This window comes from Triticum urartu, chromosome 7A (assembly GCF_056163025.1).
Source record: "Triticum urartu cultivar PI428250 chromosome 7A, HENAU_Tu73, whole genome shotgun sequence".
NCBI classification, from domain to species: domain Eukaryota; kingdom Viridiplantae; phylum Streptophyta; class Magnoliopsida; order Poales; family Poaceae; genus Triticum; species Triticum urartu.
The window spans coordinates 23,696,927-23,705,992 of NC_141879.1; the positions used below are offsets into that span (position 1 = coordinate 23,696,927).

The 9,066-nt window shown below is 40.5% G+C and overlaps 1 pseudogene; it reads right to left on the reverse strand.

Moving 5' to 3' along the window:
- Window positions 1-8,388: 8,388 nt before the first annotated feature.
- Window positions 8,389-9,066, reverse strand: LOC147957145 (uncharacterized; annotated as a pseudogene).

Genomic DNA, 9,066 nt, shown 5'->3' on the forward strand with positions numbered 1-9,066 from the left:
ATATTGACCATAATGTGGAGGAGTTTGATAATAGATATTGTAATTCTCAAGATCTGTAATAAATGAGATTAGATGATTTTTCTCCTGATATTTTAATTCTGAGCCATCGGTGTAGTAGGTTATGTCTACCATCTTCCGTGCATTCTTTGATGAATGAAAATAAGCTATGAATAGAAATAAGATGAAAAATATTTTGAAATAAACAATATAAATTACTTAATAACTATGTTCGAGAAACTCACATAGTGGTAGAATTGGAAGCGTATCAACAAGGACCCAAATGTCCATATTGTCTTGGGCGATGTCAGGATCACCAAGATCCATGGTGACAAGCATACCCTCATGAAAAGCATACATCTTGCAAAGTGCTTCCCAATTCGAGCAACCAAAATGGGATATGCTCTCAGAATTGTGTAGATTTACATCAAAATCCATACCATGATGGGTCCTTAGGTGAATTTTTTTTTGTTTCCATACTTTCATGATCTTCAAAATCCATCCTCTCCAAGAAATAGCGTCTTGCATGGCATGGGATAAGCTAGTCGAACTGTAGAAGACGGAAAATACACGTTGAAGTAGTAGAAGTCGTGCTTAATTACGAAAAGACACTTGTCGTCATTGCATACCATTTCAACATCGAAGGTCTCCTGGAGCTTAATGTTGAAGCGCCGACCTTCGTCCAGGTGAGGTATGTCGCACAGACCCCGGTCGTCGTTGCACCAGTCGCACTCCCCTGAGAGACTTTTGTCGTCCGATGACGACATTTCCTAGGTTCATAATTCAAAGATTAAACTTGTACAATTAAATATATGTACTACAAAAACTAAATTAGATCATTATTATTCATCATGGGTTGACTATCGGTCTGCCTCGTCTTTTCATGAAAACTCTCAGTTCACGTGGTGTATATATTCGACCACCGGTGATGGTCGCTCCTCCCTTCGTCCCCGAGTGCATTACACCAAAATGTCTAGCACACGGGAACGAAGGAGAAGCAACCCCCACGACAACTGTCGGGATTCGTCTTCCTCTCATATATGGTGGAGACTCTCCATCACTTATTCCTCCCTGGCATTTGCGCCCGTCGGTGATGGTCGTTACTCGTCCTTCCCCTAGTGCATGACAAAGGTCTAGCACAAGGAGAAGAAGGAGAAACGACCCCCACGACAACAGTCGGGATTCTTCGTCCTCTCTCATATATGGTGGATACACTTTGTCACTGATTCTTCGACCGTCGGTGATGGTCATTATTCCTCCTTCCCCTAGTGCATAACAAAGGTCTAGCACGATGAGAAGAAGGAAAAACGACCCCCACTACAACAGTCAGGATTCTTCTTCTCTCATATATGGTGCATAATTTCTCCCTCACTCATTTGTTGACTGTCATGTATGGATCCTCGACAGACTTAAAGTCAACCTGAAATGTCGTTTAATTATCTTTCTAGAAAATCTAGGCCACTCGATATTTCCTACATATTCTAGCACAAGTCATGCCAAACTTCACGGAAAAATCCGGCATGATCTTTGCTAAAAAAGGACATATCAGGCGCCAGAAATTTGCTGAAACGGAAATTAATCAACACTCCGGCAAAACATAGGCCACTAGGAGGTGTAATTTGCACACATGGTCGGCCACTGGGGCAAGCACATATTCTATTTGAGCAACACAAGATATAGATCTTTATATCTACATCATATGAGAATTCAAACTTGATGGTCATTGCATTTCAATGGTTGAAAATATGAACAAAAACATTTCAAAATATCTTATAGGACACATATTGACATGGAGATTTGGCTGCTCTCACCTCGAGGTCGGAGGGGGTCGGTGACAGGGACGATGGCGGGGATGATGGAGGGGCTCCTTGATTTATGCAAAAACAAAAACCCTATAAGCTATAAACTAATCAAATGCATACGCCTTGCATAGTGCTCTCCAATTTGAGCATTCAAAATAGGAGTAGTTCTCCAATTTCAGCATTCAATAAGCAAAACCAAATCATAAAATAAATTAGCATTCAAATTAGCATGCATTCAATAAGCAAAAATAAATCATCTCTTGCATCCGTACATCGTCGAATATTATCACTAATACATCTCGAATAGTATCATATATATATATAACATCACTAATACAACTAAAACCTTAGTGAATGACGGGTATCATTGCGGGAGGTGGACACCCAATGAGAAGGAACCATCATAGGATCATAGCTCCAGTGAGATCCCTGAAGAACCTGCCAGGTATTGGAGAACCTGCCCTCCAACGCAACCATGTAGCGACGGACGTGTTCGTCCTCCTTGCTGACACGGTGACGTACCACCTTCACGGGGTCCTCAAGCCTCCGCACCATCACTGGCTCAGGCGACCGCCACCAAAGAAGGTTCGGGTCAATGACAAGCTGGCTCCACACCAAGCTGCACCCCCTGGAAGGTAGCACCTCCCAGTACCAGCCCGGTGAATCCCAGTCCCGGACATGGCCCCTCTGATCAAGCAAGCCTCCTCCGCTGAGTCGACAACAAGGATGCGGGATAGGAATCGTCGATGTCGATGCGGGAATAATTCCTTTAACTAAAAAATAAACTAGTTCTATTAATTTGCTTACTAAAAATTAACTAGTTCTATAGTAAAATTATAAGATCATCAAATCTCATATACCTAAATTTTCTTACTAAAAATAAACTAGTTCTGTTAATTCAACTAGTTCAACTAAGAACTTACTATAAATAAAAATAAACTAGTTCTTACTAAAAATAAACTAGTTCACCTAGTTCTTTTAATTTTCTTACTAATTCTATTAAACACTTACTAAAAAACAGTAAAAAAAACTATATTGATTTTTTTCTCTAAACTGAACACTACAACCCTAAATTAACATGTACTTAGTTACCTAACCAAATTAACATCTACTTAGTTACCTAACCTACTTCCCTAACTAAAAAACATCTAATTAAAAGAACCACTACTGCCCTAACCTAATTAACATCTACTTAGTTACCTAACCTAGTTACTTAACCAAATTATTTAACCAAACATTTAAAAAACATCTAATTAACCTAGTTAGTAAACCAAATTAAGCTAGCTAGTTCACTTAGTTACCTAACCTAGTTAGTTTACCTAAATTAACCTAGCTAGTTCACTTAGTTAACCTAATGAACTAAATTCACCTAAGTAAATTAACCTAGAGGGAGGAGGAGGGAGGAGGAGTACCTCTCGGTGGAGGACGGCCAGCGCGAGAGGAGGGCCGGCTCGGGAGGTCGGCCAGCGGGGGAGGAGGCCGGTGGGAGAAGACCGGCGCGGGGAAGGGCGACAGCGACGGCGTGCAGCGGAGGCACGCGAGTGACAGTGTGTGAGGGGCAGAGTGAGGTCGAGCGCGGGTCAGAGCGTGGATAAGGAGCCCGTAGTAGTAGCACTTGTATGTAGAAAGCGCTACTCCAACGTTCAATAGCAGTAGCTCTTCCTACATACAAGCACTACTACTATGCCTAGCCTGCCGGCAACGGTCTGGCAATTGTAGTAGCAGCGTGTTTTATGAACACAACGCTACTGGTAAGTGCATAGTAGCAGTGGTTACCATGAGCAACCGCTACTGATAAGTAGTAGCAGCGGTTTCTTACAAAAAGCGCTAGAACGAAGCTCATGTGTATAGGCATTTCCCTAGTAGTGATAGTTTCTACATTTGAAACTTTTTTTACATATGTAGAATGAAAAATTCCAGAAAAAAAGAAAATCCCGATGAAAAGCCGACACGGGACCATATGGCTGCTTGCATGCATCCTCTACCAGTTAGTTAGGGAGGATTAGTGTGGTTAGCGTACAGGTGGAGGCGAGAGGAAGGAAGAGAACATCGGCCATTTGAGGAAGAAATTAAGGTTCTCGCTCACGGTCCTCATTTTGGTCACTATGTACTAGGTATGAAAATACACAAGAATTTTAAACCCCTGCAGCTCTTAGTTCATTGAGCATCATGGCTAGCCAAGATGTTTCTCTCCAAAGAATAACACCCACTTATTCAAGCCTCCATCTTCCACCCAGATATTCTTTGGTGGTTTAGTAAAAAAATCAATGTAGAACCCCATTAGAAGGAAGTAGGAGAAGCATATCTTCACCAGACACCAAATTACCGAAAAGGGTGTACAAGTCCATATAACTGCTGCAAGCAACTCTTAGTGCCTCAACAATAAACTGTTGTGCCAAATGCACAATGTACATATTTTGATGTATCCTTGTACTGACCCATCTTTTGAAGGCCACAATCTCTTGATCAAATGTGATTTTAGAAAATTGTAGTGCAACCAAGCTATTCCAATTGTTGCCTCTCTATGGCACCTCCAACTTCCTGGTGTTGCCGGTCATGGGGAACCATATGATCCAAACCCAATATTGGACACGGCCGTGGCGTCAGTGGGCCACATATTTGTGTTTATAGTGACCACGAGGGAGAAATTTTGTAATGGGGATGAAGGGGTCATTGCAGAACCAACTATGGAGAAAGCCAAGCATAGGTGGCGTATTGTGGATGGCTCGATAGCGGTCACGAAAGCTATTGTCAGAGAGGAGGCGGCACCACAGCTTGGAGACGAGGGATGCAAGGATGAAATTCTCAGGCTCATTAGGCGGGAGGAGGATGAGGACTGACTCTTTGATTTCTTCCATGTCCTTCATCTCTAGTGCATCTTCTATATAGCTGGACCGACAACATGCGGGTCTTGGCGTCAAAACACGTAAATTGTTAGCGTGTATTCTCAAATGCCTCAAAAGGCCTATAAAATGCTAGACTAGACAAGTAAAGGCATTTCAAACAATGTAGGAGATACTTACGAAGGAAAGACCTTTCAAGGACCCTTTCTAAAATGCCTCAGAAAACACATAATGGAGCCATCTTCAGAATGCCTACAAGCATAATTTGTGGCATTATAAAGAATGAGTCCAAAGGTCAAATGTGGCATTTCTCAGGACGCCTACATAACATTTTTGTGGCGTTTCTCAAATTGCCTTCAACACATTTTTATGGAATTTTTTAAGCATATATATAATTATGCAGAAGGAGAAATGCCAAAAGTTGTCAATTAGTTTACTGATTTAAGATAAGATCAAGTACACTAGATATTATGTAGGGATGTTCTATATATAAATGCCAAATGCCCCTGCATATTGATTACCAATGTATCTATATAGCATGCTCCTTGTGTGCATTCTGCTAAAATGAATAGAAGGCTCACCATATATAGAAGGTCACAATAAACAAGCTCAAATTTCAACAGGTTTCCACACTCCATGATGTCATAGTAAAATGGTTTTTTCACACAGAACATCTAGCACAAACAAAAAGAGGAAGTAGAATGAACTATGATAATTAAGGGGCATTACCTCAAACACCTTATGTACACTATGGCATGGGATCGGCAGCAATGAGACATGGGTATGCATGGCGTGGGGAGGATGACCCCTAATTTGTGCGTGGCCTGGTCCACCTTGCTCCTCCTCCTCTGCTCCGGCTCAGATCTCATCTCTACTTCACTATGCCCACTACAATCCCACCTCCAAGACCGGGGACAAGAGAAGAAGAGGCATGGTGTTGGATGGTGGTCGAGGTCGCGGCGGTCACTATGGCCGTGAAGGTTCCGGCATAGGATTCCGGTGGCATAGGAGGCTTTGGTGACAACAAGTCGCTCGACGATGAGCAGCGGCGACGGGCAGAATGGGGATTATTTTGTTGTGTTTTTTTACCATTTTTTGTTAATCATTAATCCTTGAGCCGTCATACATGTGTGTTACACACATGGTACCACCATGGCAAGAGGCAACTCATGGCTCTCGTGCATAGGGTGCATCGGGTGTCCCTCACAAATGCGACGACGTCACTGGAAATGCCATGGAACAACCCACATCATGTTCTCTCTCTCTCTCTCATATGACATGAATATAACTTTTGTCAATAAATACTTTTCAAATATAAGTTGAACATTTTTTCTTTTTTATTCATTAAATTTTATTACATTAATATTTCTCTCATTTTCAAATATGTCATGAACATTTCCCAAGTATGTGATAATCATTTTTTTAATATGCAAAGGATAATTTTTTTGATAATGGATGAACATATTTTATTTGTTCTTATTACACTAAAACATATTTATGCATGACACGATTTCACATATGTGATGAACACCTTCTGAATATGTGAGTTATTTTGAAATATGTGATGACCATATTGGAAAATGAGGTGAACATATTTTTAATATTAAACAAACATCTGAGATGCACGAATATTTATATTTTTTATATTTTTTGCAACATAATTTCTCCATTCCAGTATTTATGTTTTGAAAATGTGTAAAATAAAAAATTTCAAACAAATGTAAATCCAGTTGAGAGCCAGACATTGGCCCATATAGTTTCTTTTGTGAATCGACAACCGGATAGTTAGGAAGGATTAGTATGGTTAGCAGAGAGGTGCAACTGAGTGGGAGGAAGAGAGCATGCACCACCGAGAGGAAGAAATTATGGTTCTCGGTCACACTCCTCATTTTTGTTGCTATCTACTAGGTATGAAAATAATTGAGAATTTTCATCGAACTACCACGCATGGACATAGCATAACCCCATCTTCTCTTGGTTCACTAAGAAACGCGTCTGGCCAACATTTTTGTCATCAAAGAAAGATGCCCACTTCTTCAAGCCTCCAGCTTCCACACGCAAATACTTTGTAGGTTTAGTCAAAAAGTCGATGTAGTAGAAGGCTTCCTTCGTAAAACCAAGTAGGATAATTGTGTCTTTCCATGCCACCAAGTTACTGGAAAGCGTGTACGGGTACATATAATCTCTGCAACCGACTCTTTGTACCCCGACAAGGAACTGGTTTGCCAAATGCATGTCTCACATTTTTTTTCTTGTATCCCCATAATGACCTAGCCTTTCAAGGCCACCATCTGCTAGATCAAATTTTAATTCAAAAAGTCATAGTGCAACCAAGAGGGCGTAAATCACCAAGCGTACAGCCAGTGCCAGCAAAAGTACTAGCCCACACAGTTGCCTCAAAGTATGATCAACCACTGAAACATGGGCAGTTTTAGAGTACCGATCAGCATGGATATGGAGGGGACGGGGAGGAGCATGTGTGACGAGAGAGAGAGAGAGAGAGAGGCGTGTGAGCTTTATCATGCTCTCTCTCTATCTCTAGGGTGAACAAAGTCCAATGTCCAAAAGTAAGAAAAGGTATCAACATTAGATGAGCCATGTTAGGAAAGAGTAAAATTTATACATTTCCTACAATTTTAGAAATAAAAGGTATGCATGTTCAGCTACTACATTGTAGAAAAGCTAGGGCTCAATAGAAGAATCTCGTTGAAACTTACTCAAAGAATCATTTCAGGGATAGTAGACGAATTCCCTAAGCCCGGGTGCTACGGTCATCCTTTTGCCATTTTACTTGTGTGTTGCAACATTTTTTATTTCATCTTGTTTAGACTTTATTCTTATTTTCCATTTCTTGTTCATTTTCTTTTTTGACACATGAAATTTGAATACATTGTTAACATTTTATAAGTAATTCAAATATGTAATGAACATTTCCCAAATAATTGGTAAATATTTTTACAATATGCAACGAATAATTTTATGAATATGTCCATGAACAACGATTTTTAATACAGTAAAACATATTTTAAATGAAACATTTTTTAAATATGTGATGAACCTTTTTTATATACAGGATGAATCTTTTCAGAAAATGTGATGACCATATCTAAAATATGAGATGAACATATTTTTAATATGAAAGAACATCTTTTATTTTGCATATGTAATTTTTTTCATCTTTTTGTAATATAGTTTTTTCCATTGAGAACCTATTGTACTTTTTAAAAATATGTAAAATAAAACATTCCTAAAAATAAAAATCCAGTTGAAAACTGGATATGGGTCCATATGATTACTTGGATGCATCATCTATAGTCACTTAGGGAGGATTAGTGTGTTGAGAACAGACATGGAGGGGAGGGGGAGACGATATGTGACACGATAGGAAGAAATTAAGGTTCCGGCTCCGAGTCCTCATTTTCTTTCCATCTACAAGATATGAAAATAATCGGTATTTTCATCCAATTGGTAGACATGACCATTCCTTAACCACATCCTCTATGGGTTCAGTAACATCGTGGCTGGCTAATACGTTTCTTGCCAAAGAAAAACGCCCACGCCAACTTCTTCGAGCCTCCATCTGCCACCCTCACATACTCTGTAGGTTCAGTCGATAGGACGATGGAGTTAGCTTCCCTATTAGAACCAAGTAGGGGAAGCATGTCTTCACAAGGAGCATAATGTCGGAATGTGTGTATAGGTTCATATGATCCCTGCAAGCAACTTTTAGTACCTAAAAGAGAAAATTAATGTGTCGAATGCACGTCATACATCTTCTCATGAATCCGCGTAATAGACCAGCCTTTGAAGGCCACCATATCTTGGTTCAAATGTAAGTTTAGAATATCGCATTGCATCCAAGAGGGGTGCCCCAAATCACAAAACAGGCATCATGGGCCATTGAATAATAGATAAGAATCTAGAGATGCTTTTGGATATATGAAGGTTCTAGAGTAGAGCTGAATCAATGGGCAAGGTGGAGCTGCAGCGGTAGTGCATATCAGCATGTCCATAATTAATGGGGATATGTGAGAGGAGAAGATAGCATGACCATAAATGCATTTGACAACTGCCATTTTCCCCAAAATACATGGAGGGCTACAACAACGCAAAGGAGTATTAGGACATGTGGGATCAATGAGCTCCCATGTGTTCCCATTGTTTCAGTTGACTAGCCATGTCTCGTCGTCACAGTTCCTGAGTATAATAGATGGGAAGAGCATGCCAAAGATAGATTTGACTGGCATGAATGTGGCATACGAACTAGGGCAGGTGGCGATGAATGGAATAAGGTCACAGATTCAACCCAGCATGACAATGATGGAGTAGAACAACCCATCGGGTAGGTCCGCCCAACCTCGGGGTCCAAACATGACGTGGAGCATGCAGATGGGGGTGTTGGTGCTCCAGTTGATGTTTTGCAT